Source organism: Lissotriton helveticus, chromosome 1_1, assembly GCF_964261635.1.
Source record: "Lissotriton helveticus chromosome 1_1, aLisHel1.1, whole genome shotgun sequence".
Classification (NCBI taxonomy): Eukaryota; Metazoa; Chordata; class Amphibia; order Caudata; family Salamandridae; genus Lissotriton; species Lissotriton helveticus.
This window is the reverse complement of record NC_136057.1, coordinates 880248717-880263057: the sequence shown is the minus strand read 5'-3', so window position 1 is coordinate 880263057 and position 14341 is coordinate 880248717.

The window sequence follows — 14341 nt, the reverse complement described above, 5'->3', positions numbered from 1 at the left end:
GAGAAAGGTGTGATAGAAGAAATAGAGAGTTCTGAATGGTTGGCTTCAATAGTTTTGGCATGCAAAGATGGAGGTAAGGAGATTCCTATGTGTGCTGACATAACCCGTTGACCGTGGCACGATATCTGCCGCGGTGCGGGCATTCTAATCAGTGGGCCCCCGGCCGTCTTCTGCACACGCCCACCATCATGTGAGATGGCCGGGGGCCGTCTGCAGCACCGTAGGGGTTAAGGAGCCTGAATAAATATACTTTGGTGGACAGACAACCTTTACCAAACATTACAGAAACTTTGGCACTTATAAAGGATGCACAAATGTTCAGTGTAATGGATTTGTCTTCTGCTTACCACTAGGTCATGATTCAACCTGATTCCAGACCTTTGATGTCATTTGTGACTCCTCATGGGGCATTTCTGTTTATTTGCATGCCTTTTGGTCTTGCTTTGCAGCGGCCTGTTTGCAGACGGTCAAGAAACAAGTGCTTGAAGGATCGGATAAGGTGTTGTTTTTTCAGGATGACATATTTGTCTATGGAAAAAACTTGCAGGCGAATGAAGAACTTTTGTGGAAGGTGTTGGAGTGGTTGCAGAGTGCAGGGTTGGTTATTAAGAAAGAGAAATGCAAATTCCATGTGACAGCTGTGACTTACTTGGGTCACAATGTCTCAGGAGAAGGAAGTAGTCAAAAAATCGATCTAGCGAACAGTATTATTGAAGCTCCTGGACATGTGAATAGAGAATAGGGGAGTTCATTTTTAGGATTAGGAGGATTTTTTGTTCTAAATTCATTAAACATTTTGATAGAATTTCTCAGCCCTTATGGATGTTGTTAAAAGAGGGTTCTCAGTACTGTGGACAGACAAGTGTGATGTGGCTTTCAGCAACATCAAGGGTAGCATTGGGAAGTTACCAACTTGGGACACTTTGGTGCTAATAAGAAGACAATTCTGTCCACTGATCCCAGCATCAGTGGTTTAGGTGCTGTTTTGGCTCACATGGAGGATGGAAACTTTAAGGTGGTAACTTTTGCATCTTGTTCATTGAAGGGTGCTGATGAACCGTATTCTGTTATTGAACGAGAGGCTTTAGCTGTGTATTGGGCCATCTTGCATTTTCAGTTTTTCCGGTCTGGCATACCTTTGACTGTACGGTCAGATAATAGACCACTCACACAGATTTTTGTGAGTAGGGAGTTAGACAATTTGTCTCCTAGAATATGTAAGTGGACAGAAGGGTTATCTAAATACAATTTTGTAGTTGAGTACATACCTTGTTACGAGAAATTGCATGGCAGACAGCCTGTTAAGGATGCCCATTGAATAGGGAGAGGAGAGTTGTGAAGGTACATTGGTGAGTTGTGTGTAAACGAATTAATTGGGAAGGGATGGCCAGACAGGAAAGAACTACCATCTGCTTTAGAGAGTTTCTTTGTGTGTGAAAGAGGTAAGCTGATTAATCTGGCGCATGAGGGGCATTTGGGTAGAAACAAGACTAAGACAAGATTCTGTGAATGGTATTGGTGGCCTGGAATGGACCGTGAGGTGTAAGATGTAGTGAAAGATTACTGGCAATGTGCAAACAATGATAAGTCAAAGAAAATGCATACTGCACCTTTGTCTCCTGTTAAAGTGTCAGTGAGTCCTTGGACCAAAATAGGGTTTGGACATTGCTGGTCCCTTTGAAATATTAGCTCATGATGTATGACATGTTATCCTACTTGTGGATTAGATGTCCAAGTGGGTTGTCACTAAATTTGTTCCTGCTGTTAATCCAGAATGGTAACTGAATGTTTGAAAGAGGTATTTTCCAGGGATAGTATTCCCAAAGTCTTGTCACAGACAATGGGGTGCAATTTGTGTCTCAGGAAAAGAAAGGAAAGCTTCCTTAAGAAATTGTCTATTGTGCACTTGAAGACAGCTTTGTATTCACTCCAGGCTAATCGTTTAGCTGAGAGTATGAATAAGGTGGTGAAGAGTTGTGCACAGCGTGCACTTCATAACAGGGTATTGTTCAAGAATGTCCTGAGAGAGATCTGGTGGGCACATGGGGTTATGCCCAATAGTGTTACATCTATATCACCCTTTGCTTCACACAGAGGAAAGAAGCCTCATTGCAAATGGAATCCAGCATGGTTGAAATTGGATAAAGGAGTAGTGGGACAGGAGTCCAGTCATAGATTGGCTTTGCGAAGATTGGTTCATCAGAAGCATGCTTGGATGAGAAACATTGTATGCAAGTGGGTAAATGGGGAATGGCAGATACGGTGTGGGTAAGGAAGCAGGGAATGATCAAGAAAAGAAGGTCAATGTTTATGGGTCCTTTCATAATAACCTCAGTAAGAAAGAATGTGGTTGTTTTAGATTCTGTTGATGTATGGAACATGTCTAAGTTGGTAAAAGTGGAAAGTGGCAATCATCAATCAATACCGATCAGGTAGCATGCAAATAAAAATTTGAGTGGAGTTGGAAGTTTAGAGAGGCAGGAAGAATGAGAGTCAAACCAAGTTCGCATAAAGACTATGTAATATTTCTACATTAGAATTTTAATCTATGGAGTTTTAATATAGATGGGACCATTTTTTTGATGTTATTTTTCCTTTGTATGAGATTACATTGTGGGGTGGAATGCATAATTGTTCATTGCTCATGTTTCCTTATGGAACATTGTTTCTCATGTCTTAGTATTCTATGTTTGCGTTTTTGTTGGTAGTATTGCAATTATGCAATCTTATTTTTTCCTTTCGTCTACTTAGACATTTAGTTTTTTTAGTTTTTGTTCATCCATTTGAATGATTTTAGTGTGCTATAACTTGTGTTTATATGTGGTCCAGCTGGGTGGAATGTCAGTCTTGTCATTGTGTGATGTGGTAAAATTCCATGGGCCTGTGAGTTCTGAGGTTGGAATTGGATCGTCGCCTTGAACGGTTGGTGGTACTTACTGCATTCAGGGAATAAATCATAATAAAGACAATCCGTGGATGTGTCACTCATTTGAACTTAGCATGTCCCTTTTGAAAAGCTCGGTACCGGCTTTTCTAAGGCTGGAAGAGCTGGTATCACCCTTCCCAAAATAATGTATACTCTGCTTACGCAGACATGTTCAAGCTTTGCACCCTATGAGAACATCAAAATCAATCTTGGTGCAACTAATGTTTGTGTAACTACCAAAATGATTTCTACTGCTGCGGGGTCAGGTTAAAGGTCATACTATGACGTGCTTCCTCTCTCTAGTTCTCCATTCTTCACTAGTGGACAGTGGCAACAACTTCTTAAACACTGTTAACTATTACTTATCAAAACTCACCTATTCCATTGAGATGTGTTCTGTGAAAATTAACATCCTAGAGCTGCTGTTTAGCGCCATCCCTCCTCCTAGTATTACTCCTTCTCCAAGGGGCTATACTGGCATCAATACACTACGTTGGACCCTATAAAAAGCTGAATCTCCTCAATGTTCACTTTCAGTGATGATCTGGATTTAGGATGCTAACTCTAACCTGGATTGCTTGATACTGATCAGGTGGGTTTGTTTTGTTTCCTTGCCTGTGACTGGATGAATAGCAACTTTTTGTTCTCCATTAAGGGTCTCCTGATTCCAGCTACGGCTGGAAACAGCATTTCTAGTCGAATTGTCTATTAAAAGAAATCCTGCATTGCAGGTAATGCGCCACTTTTGATGCACACACTTCACTAGCTCAAATATGGTGACATCACCTAGTGCAAATCGGCGAAAAAATAAGGAACTACTGTGGGATTCCCAGCAGAAGTGTTCTATTTCTCAAGGCAACATTGTAATCACACGTGCAGTAATTATCGATACCCAGAGTACCAATAATTCTGGGTGCAGGAATACCAATGTGATTTTCCTGAGAGATGAATGAAGTAGGCTTAAATGTGTTTTTTTGCCATATGTCTGTTGTTTATGTTGCCCCTGTCTCGCAGTGGTGTTCCAACCTTACTTGCTGATGTCTTCAGTAGGACTCGTAGATTCAAGCTTTGAGAATTAAAAGCTGATTAAAAACTCAACAATAGTGATATTTTTGGCTAGTATTGTACAAAATGTAGCTTCTTCTATTTTGGGTGTGATTGAAATGTACGCTTTTTGAAGAATGAGAAAACAAGAAAACTGGATAAACCTTAATTATACAATCATTTTTTTACTGTAATGTTTGTTATATGCGTTTGACCTAGGTACGCAATAAATAGTACTTTTAATTGACAACATTAAAGTGAACATCAGGTGGATTTTGTTTCACTATTCGGGGCCTTAAAGCAAAGTCAAATATAGCCTTGGAAGAAAACTCTGAGTAATACTGTGGCTTGCATCATTGGACAGAAAATGTATGATGACTAAACAAACTGTATTTTATCAATGCCATTTTAATGGTCCTTGATCTTCTCTACAGCAGAATTACTGGCTGCATGAGGAATTTGACTGCCTAATTAACAGCGCAACTGCAGGTGTATTTGGGTAACCACCCAAAAATATTTTTGCAAACCAATATGAATAATTGCTTCTGGCTTGAAGTCTACATACAAATATCTTCAACTAATATAATATTTATGAATCTAATCAATCAGCTTACTAACAAGTATTATAACACTCTGAATATGTCTTTGGATCAGCGCCCCAGTGATTCAACTTCCCCTTCTCCCATTCAGCAGCAGTAATTAGTCAATGGAGATATTTAGGAGAGAATTGGAAACAAACACATTTTGATTATTTAAATTATTTCTCCCCATGCAGCACCAATCATGCTCGACTGGTTCTACGGGAACGTATTTAGATCAACAAGAGGGAGACAGAAAAAGGCAATAATTAGGGAAATTCGATTAGTTGGAAAGGCTTTTTTCAAGGACAAAGAAAACCAGAAAACCTCAACGACATGGCAAGGATGGGAAAGGCAGAATACCTGTGCTCTGTAGGGAAGATGCGTTTGCTCTTTTCCAATTGATTAAACACCAAGTTAATGCAAATGAGATCACACACAGTTGCGGTTCAAAGTTTCAGAGCAAAACTCAGTATAATGACACAGTCTAAATTCAGCGCTCACTTACAAGCGTACTCCACCGGATCTGGGGCTATCAGACAGATGCAGATAACATGCTATGAGAGCAGTTCGGCATATGAAGATCATAATACCAGATAATCTAAAGTTGCAGTGAATATTATGTAGGTGTAAAAGGATGGCACTTGAGAATGACATTTAATAAGTGTACAATATCAAACGTCAGGTCTTGCATCCTGCCTTGCACATTGCCTGGTATATTTCGTTTTTTTAATTATAAATTAGTGTAATTCCATCAATATGTGCCAGGGTAATGCCATTCTGTCAAAACCCCACATACTCTGTATCGTCGTTGGTACTTGTTCATTATCGGCCCTCACTATATGATCTCGCAAGTTCTTAGGCCTTTTGAAGGCGAAACGCGGGAATTCTAACTACGGCTCGACCTTCATAATGAGGTGCCAATTCTGTTTGATTATCTTTTTTATGTGATTGGACTCAGTCCCAAAGGTCATTACGCAAGTTATTGGTTGGGTCTTGATGGTATTTCCTACCAGTTGTCGTTCTTTGTTTAACAGGGCCTGCCGGTCATAATACCACGCCCGTTTCCTGGACTGTTTCACCAGTCTATATGGGTATGTCCTCATAACTAATTTAGATTGAAGAATTTAGGCTTCCCTAAAATAATCTTCCCTTCTGGTACAGTTACGTCTAATACGTAAAAACTGTCCAAAAGGGAGATTATCTCGCAAATTACGAGGGTGGTGGCTATTGTATTTTAACAAGGTGTTCCTAGCCGTCGGTTTGGTATATAAACTCATAGACAAGACACCTCCATCATTCTTAATAGTGAGGTCCAGAAAGTTAATTTAGCTTTGGTGGCTTTCTAGTGTGAATTTAAGCCTGTACTGATATCAGAACCTTCGTTTCTGCTTTATTTCAAGCGCTTTAAACGCTTGTCTAACAATCTATTTCGTGAGTACAACATACACCTTGACATGTTTGGTGTTATCTGATGGGTTTAAGGTTACCACAAATTAGTTGAAATACATCTGTTTGTGCCTTGCGACCTATGAGGCAGGTATTGATATAGTCCATTGATTTTTATTTCAGGCAATTATACTTGTGATACGATTAACTTTGTGAGTATTCCTTCATATCTAGACACTTATCATCATGTGGGGTAAAGGTCTCTTGATTACTCAGTTGAGACACTGAGTTAATATTATTCTCTGGTTTCAATAAGTTTTAGGTGGTCATATGCTCTAATATTCAAGAAGACTTGTGAGTACTGTCATTGACTCCTCTAGTGTTTCGTGTAAGTTTTAGGGTCCTATAGAGAACTGACATTTGGACGTTTTATGTTATTCTATCAGATTCTTGGGATTTATACCTTAATCTCCTTTATCACTTCTGGCTGGAAGTATTTTGAGAAGTGAGTTTTTAATATTGTTGTAGTTCAATGTTGATTATGTCACATAGATTGGGCGCACGAGTGTGTGGTGGCATGTTTTCTGGTACATGGATTTTATGTTGACACTGTGGGTGTGGTTCACCATTGTTGTCTTTATGCGTTGAGCAGATGCTACCTCTTGTAGATGCAGGGATGTTAAGTATATATTCTTTTTACACTAGATTTAAATGTGCAATATTATCGTCTTGATGATGGTCCTGAGGATCTTATAGACCAACGGGGGACCGAAACATCGACGCCCAACATCGCTTTGCTTATATGTTAATTCTATTAACTACAAATTTGATGATTTGTTATGTTCAATTTCTGTTGAATATGGTGTTTTAACTATCCATAATCCAAGCAAAAGGTGTTTCATATACTACTACCAATCCATCTTAGAATCTTAGTAGTATGTCCGTTGCGAGGCTGCAATTATAAAAAAGTAAAAAAGTCTAATTGAATAAAAAAATACACTTTTTTGATATATTCTGGTATTTGTGTAAAATTTCTCTGCGTAATTAGATTAATGATCACTGGTGTGACATCACTATAAATTGTAATTATTTTGAAATGTTTCCTCGAGGAACAATGAAACTTTCTGATTGATTATACCCAGACCCCAGGGGATTATTGGGTGGCTCTATTGTGTTTAGAACTTTTAGAAAGTAGCCATTTTCTTATTTAACCAATCAGTGTGCCTCTGCTGTTTGCGTATTGACTGTCTGGTTTTGGAGTGACAAGGGGCTGGGGATGTGCATTCACTGTAAAAAGCCACCAGGGTGGGGGGGTTTGAGGTATGTCCTGCCTTTCCTGGGTGATTCAGAGCTGAGCTGAATAGACCTTGGCTGCATTTAGAGTGCTGGAAGGAGTTTTTCTTAGACCTGAATAGGCAGTGTCTCCTCTGTTCAATGCTGTCTTCACCTCATGTAGTGATGCTGCACGAGAGAGGACAGAACTGGTTTAGACTGGGCTGAGAGTCCCTTGTCACAAAAAGAACGAATACAATATAGGGTATACGTAGCGGGCCTTAAAATCTAAAGAATTCAATCACTTCTGGACTCAAAAGGAACCTTTTTCCAAGAAGAACAGTTGGAGAGCTGTAAGAGGAGTACTGCCCCTTTCCTGTGTGCTTTGGTGGGTTGGCCTGCAGTTGCTGCTTCTGTCAAGGAAGAGGACAAAGACTGGAACTTTGCTGTGAACATGCTTGAAGAAGAATCTCCAGAGACTTGTGTGTGCTGGCCTTCTGTCCTGAAGTCCCAGGTACACAAAGACTTCACCAACAGCTCCCCTCAACTCCACTGCTGGGCGGTCCGACCTGCCAGGAGGTGCTTGTTCCAGTTTTGGGCCTCTGGATGTTGTTCCTATGGTTGGGAGCTTGAAGAAACTGAAGAAAGCAAGAAAAGCAACTCCAAGACCTTGAGCGCCACCACAAGTGATGCCGCAAAAACAGCCAGAGGGGAGGTGCACCACTCGTCAAGTGTACAAAATGCAGCCCCGTCTGCACTGCAGCTCTGATGCCCTTCAACACCTGCAGTTATCAGACTTGCACAGATGGACGTCACAACCAGCGCCTGCATCCAGTTATCACAAAGCCAATAACCAACAAGGGTGAATTCACAAACTCTTCGGCTTCTCATCGCCTCATCACAGACGCCACTGTTTTCCCCTGTCCTGGACTCGACATGTCACCTCCTCGCGGACACGATGCCTCAACTCCCCAGTGACAGTGTCAATGCTAATTAATTACATTAAAACATCCTCTTTTAACCTAAAAAGAGGCATAGACAGTGTTACATTCAATCCTCTTCAAACATTTGATAGAACCACTAGCAGAAATAATTAAACAGACAGTGGGCATAGGGCAGATACCTTTTGCATGTAAATCACATAAAATCCGCTTATTTGTGGATGTATTCCTGGTAACATTCAGTAACCTGATACCTCAATTATAGCTACCTACTTTAGTCGTCCTGGGGTTCCCATCAAGAGTACCCCATGTGAGTACCCCTTCCCCATACTTAGAACTTTGTTGGTGTGCACACTCTATGCTCTGTATTACTCCAAGTCTTCCGCCGTGCTTCCAGCAGGTGTCTCCCATATGAATTTGTCCTGATGAGACCCCACATTACAAAGGGGTTTAATATGTTGTTGACATTTTTAAAAACTAACCAATTAGTTGATCCCTTTTATTGCTCGATGGGCCCGCTTGCAATAGATATAAAAAAAATCCATTGGTAATTAGTTACGGTTTGGAAACCTGTCTTTCTTTTTTGTATCATTTATATTATGTTAATAGGTATTTATTAAGTGCACGGCTACTCAAAAGAGTGTCCTAGCGCTGGACACGACCATAACCGCAGAAGTGATAGTGAAACAATGGGCTACAAGACAAAAAAACAGCTTTTGAGTATTTTCCTGAGTTGTACTTCAACCTTTATAACAGAGTTCTCTAAGGTCAGTCCTGGACGTCTGAATCCATACCAGATTTTTAAGATAGCTACATTTATCCAAATGTAAGCCTGAGCTCCAAAGGGATATAGTTCCAGCCCTCAGGCCCCAAGAGCGAGAAAGATTGCCTGCTGGCTTTAATAAGGCGGACTCCTGGAAAAATGACCAAGTGGTTATTAGAAGATTACAGTTTTCTTGCAGGGTTTTAGTAGGAAGTCCTTGAGGACAGATAGTTGGGCCCAATGTGATGTAGCCATCAGTGCACAAGAAGAGATATTATGAATAAGATCCGCTTGTGCACAAGAAGCTAGTGCAAATTACGCAAATGGGGTGAAATATGCTCCCTTCTAGGCAGACTGTGAGCGAGCCTGGCAGCTGTACTCTACCCTAATTAAAGTTTCCTAACAAGATATTGCAGTAGGCCTGTGTGTAAGGCATTGGCATATTCCGACCTAGACATAACAAAGGCCAAAACCACTGTAATCCTTATTGGGACCAAAGGAAGTGCAGGATTTTTTTGATCATGTGCAAAATGCTGATGCACTTGCCTACTACTAAGTTAATTTGATTAGGAAAAGATTTGTTTTGACAAATTTTACTCCCAGATTATTTACAGTTTCCAATTCACTGTTGCGTGGAGATGCTGCATCTTGCCAATGTGCTTCCAGCATAGAACCAAAGTTATATCCCACACTGAGCACCTCTGTCTTCTTGGTATTACATTTCAGTTAGAAGATTCTCAACCAATGGAAGACCGCCAAAAGGCATGGCTTAATAGCATCTTGTTTAATAGGCACTCCCTTGCCAAAGGAGAAAACAATCTGGGTGTTATCGACATAGGAACATATTGTAGTCCCAATCAACTCAACCAGTTCAGCAATTATATACATGTATTGTCTTCCTGGTCTGTTTTCTGGATCCATTTCAGGTGGAACACTATGCACGTTATGCATTTGTATTGTAAAATACAGTTTAATTTTTTTTTTGCCACAACCAGTGTTTGACTACTTTGTGTTGCTTTCTCTATTTACATCCTGCTACAGTCTCATTGTATCATTGCGCTTATGTTTGCATCAAGTATGCATTTACAATTCCAATATGAACCACTGTTCTTTCTGATATTGTTTCAATGCCCTGGTTCTTATTGAGTAGGGTTGCCTTTGTTTGTTGTTCGACTACCTAACGTTTAGGGAGTTTGGGTTGAATTCTAGTGCCAACAATATGTCGATGAGGATCAGTCTGATTGTTGTTGACAATGCCTACCTGTTTTCCTTCAAAGAAGACAATGGGATGGGTTCTAAAATATGAGCCGAATGTCTGGTTTTAGGGATAGTGTTTACGGTACTATTCTGAGTTATTTTCTTCACTGTGGACCCACTTATTTATGACTGCTTACATACGTTTTGTAACTTTTCTCGTCAGCCAGAGAGATTTCAATCTTATCTTCTCAGAGATGAATTTGGAGAATTCCTCTTAATTATCAATGAATTTGAGATTAACATCTGAATCAGCAGCATGGAATTTTCAAAATTTTAGTTTTTTGGTCAATGTTTAAGTTGGTCAATTTTTATAATTATATTTGATGATTTTTCTTTAAAAAGTGTGTTCCTTTTAGTTACTTATCACTATTCAGAGAAAAGAATAGGTTCCTTGTCGAAGGGGTTGGGTGTCTTCTATATTTAGTTGCTCAAACTGTATTTATTTCTTATTTTATTTCCTTTTAAAGACCAGATAAATGATTTTGTGTTGTCTTTTTTTCAGAGTATTTGGAGTAATTCTTTGAGATTCCTATGTTGGCTGTATTACATGTTGTTGTGAGTACCATGATGTAAAGTTATGTGAATGTGTCCTTTACGACTAGCTCTTCTTCCTCATAGACAGCCCCTTTGTTGGCTCATTATTTGTGCCTTCTTATTTGACCCGAGGTAATATTTGGTTGGGTTTACATAGTATAGAATATGTGAGTGGTCCAACCAATCTTCTAGCAATGTAGAGTCAATTAATATTTTTTCTTCTTTTACTGTAAGAAGCACAAGTGATACTTATATCATTTTATTCATCCTATGTTCTAGTCATTGTGCTAGCCAAGATTTTCAATTATGATTTAAGTTCAGCAAAAATGAGCCTAACAAGGCTATTTCATTGATGTATGCTCTGTGATTTCATAATTTTCCTACAATGTCAAAAATCTTCTATGTATTTCATTCCAGCAGTGGGTAAGTCTACAAGATGTCACCTCAGTTATTCTTATTGAATTCCAAAAATGAATTACCTGAATAATTAATCTGTAGGCATAATCTATTCAATTATTTTGATGTATTTTTTTTATGCATTCACAGCAAATAACATACACAGATTAAAAATCAGAATTAATGTACATTTTCAAATTCACTACAGCAAAGACAATTCAGTAGTAATCGAACATCTCGTCCTGCCCACAGTGCATAAACCCCTTTCTTTCAATATTCCATCAAATTTTTCTATACATTTCGTCGTACATTATCAATCCTCATAATAATCACGAAACGTGCTCCAAATTTTTATACCCAGTTTTTTCTTCCTAAAACCCCTAATAGAGAAAAGGCCCCTCTCCAAATTGAATAAACTGTACATTCTAGCGCGCCATTGATGAAAGTCAGGTGGTTGTTCCTGAAGCCACTCAGTAGCTATACATAGCCGTGCAGCAGTCATAGCAAAGAAAATAAAAATGCCTATATTGATATAATGGCTCCATTGACCTATCCTTCGGTATTTTCCCCAGCAAAATCATGGCTGGTGTTATTTCAACAGGCATTTTTATGACAAGAGAGAGAAACTTTTCAATTCCTGTTATAAAACATTGAAGTTTCAGACAACTGAAAAAAATATGTGTACTGTCTGCATCATCAGCCCTGCAGCGAAAGCATTTGCCTTCGTTCCCACCTCCCCATTTTGCCATTCGGATCGGATGTAATATAAGTAAAACAAAGTCTTAAAAAATGGGGCTTTTAAATTTGCAGACATTAACGCCTCCTTGGATAACAAAATCAAATCTTCTACGACTATTTCTGGGTCCTCTAATGCGCTCACCCATTTCAACCTAACTTTTTCTAGGTCATCGCTTCTACCAGTGAGCAATAATTAGTATAACGTTCCTATTTTTATCAATCTCCTAATTGCTTCCACTACTTTATTTTCCTGTATCACCACCTTTCGTCGAAATAAATAATCTCGTATTTGCAGAAATTTAAAAAAAAAGTTTCTAGGGAAAAAAAATGGATCGTTTAGCTTCTCAAATGATTTGCAAGTCCCATCATCCTTATACATATCCCCTAACCATCTCACCCCCTTCCTCTGCCACTTTGTTGCCATATTGTCAGAAAATATCCCAGGAAGCAGCCTATAGGCATTAAAAGGCGTATAGTAAGATATTTTCCCTATAGCCATTGTATTAGAAAACCATTTCCAAACCTTAAATGCACCAGCTACTACCTTAAAACGAGTCCGTTTAGAGTAACTCCCATCTGGCTCAATAAATAGTGATTGTTTTGCGATTGGACCTAACTACATTTCAAAGATAGAGGGGGCAAAAGCAGCATCCACCACTGACTCCCCCGTAATCAGTACCCTCATCTTCAATAAAAAACAAGTTACATAATATAAAAAGAAATCAGGCACCCCCATCCCTCCCCTAGCGAGTGGTAGAGTCATATATTTCATTGCACGTCCAGGTCTCTTTCTGGACTCCAAATAAATCTACCGCACATCGACTGCAAAGCCTGTATCCTATTTTAGTTAATTCTAAAGGTATTGACCTAAACAGATATAGCACCTTTGGTAGCACATTCATTTTTATAATGTTTGACCGTCCAATAATAGTAAGATATAGTCGTTCCCACCTATCCAAAGCGTTCTTAATTTGAGCCATCAATGTGTTCCAGTTACCATCCACTAATTCAGTCATATTTACCTTTAGCTGAATACCTAAGTACGTAACCTCTTTCACCACTCTCTCATCCTGCCATACTAATGAATCTGAGCACAAAATCTGAGTTTTCGACTCATTTAATTTGTATCCCTCTACTCTAACAAACTCCTTCGCCAACCGCTCAATTTCTTTAATAGCGGTGCCTGGATTAACTGTTGCGACAGCGATATTGTCCACATACGCGAAAACAGAAAAAATATGCTAAGACACTCTATAGGGTGGGATCAGGGTACTTCGAGTCAGTTGCTCAATAAAAGGGTTGATATATAAAGCAAACAAAAGAGGGGAACACGGGCATCCTTGCCGGGTACCCCGTGTAATATTCAAGGAATCCGAGAGTAAACCCATGGCAGAGATCTTGGCCGTAGGGGTTAAATAAAGAGACTGTAAAGCAACAATAATTTTTTGTCCAAATCCCATTTTATCCATCATTCTCCACATATAGTCCCACTGAACCTGATCAAACGCTTTTTCTGCGTCAAGTAAAATAAGCGCTAACTCATTTGTATTAATGGCTGCAATATCAAATAGCGTGATTACCTTATTTACATGTTCTACCGTTCCTCTTTTTGGTATAAAGCCATGCTGTTGTTGCGATATTAAAGAAACCATACCAACAGATAATCGATTGGCCAGGATTCTGGAATAAATTTAGCTATCAGCATTTAGTAGCGATATTGGGCGGTAAGATCCTACTTGGTCCGGCTGCTTACCCTTCTTGCAAAACACCGCTATCGTGGCATCTGACCATGATCTAGGAGGGAAGCCCACCTGAGCCTTCTGCATAACAACTAGCAACTCATTCTTGATAATATTGTAAAACTGTCTGTAAACCTCACTAGGTATTCTATCGGGGCCTGCAGCTTTACCAAAAGCGAGACTCTTTACGGCTATTTCCAGCTCCTCCTCAGGTATCGGGGCTTCCAATTCCTGTGCTAATGTAGGATCTAGTTTTTTTAGGCCCTCTTCCACAATTTCTAACCAGTCCAATCCTTCATCTATCCCCCTTTGCTGTGCATATTGTTCATAGTAAAACTGCTGAAAAATCTTAATAATCTGCTGGGGGTCAGAATACGACACACCCGTGGCATCTTTCATCACCTGAATATTTCTAGCCGACTCCTTCATCCGTAACTGAACAGCCAGCCTCTTCCCAATTGTTTCCCCATACTCATGTTTTTCCATTCTAGATGTTAAAAACTTTCTTGCATTCTCCGCGCTCCAAAAGCCCAACACCTTTGCTCTGTCTTTTGCCACCTTATTCTCTAAATCTGCTAAGTCGTTCAGACCGATAGCTACACCATTAGTTAATAAAGTTTCAGACTGAATTAAATGCCCATATAGCATAGCTAGCTCTTGTTTAAATTTCTTTTGCTGGCAGAACGTGAAGCTCATACATTCGCCGCGAAAGCCTGCTTTAAAGGTGTCCCAGATTATGCCTACCGTAGCCGTTCCTTTGCTAA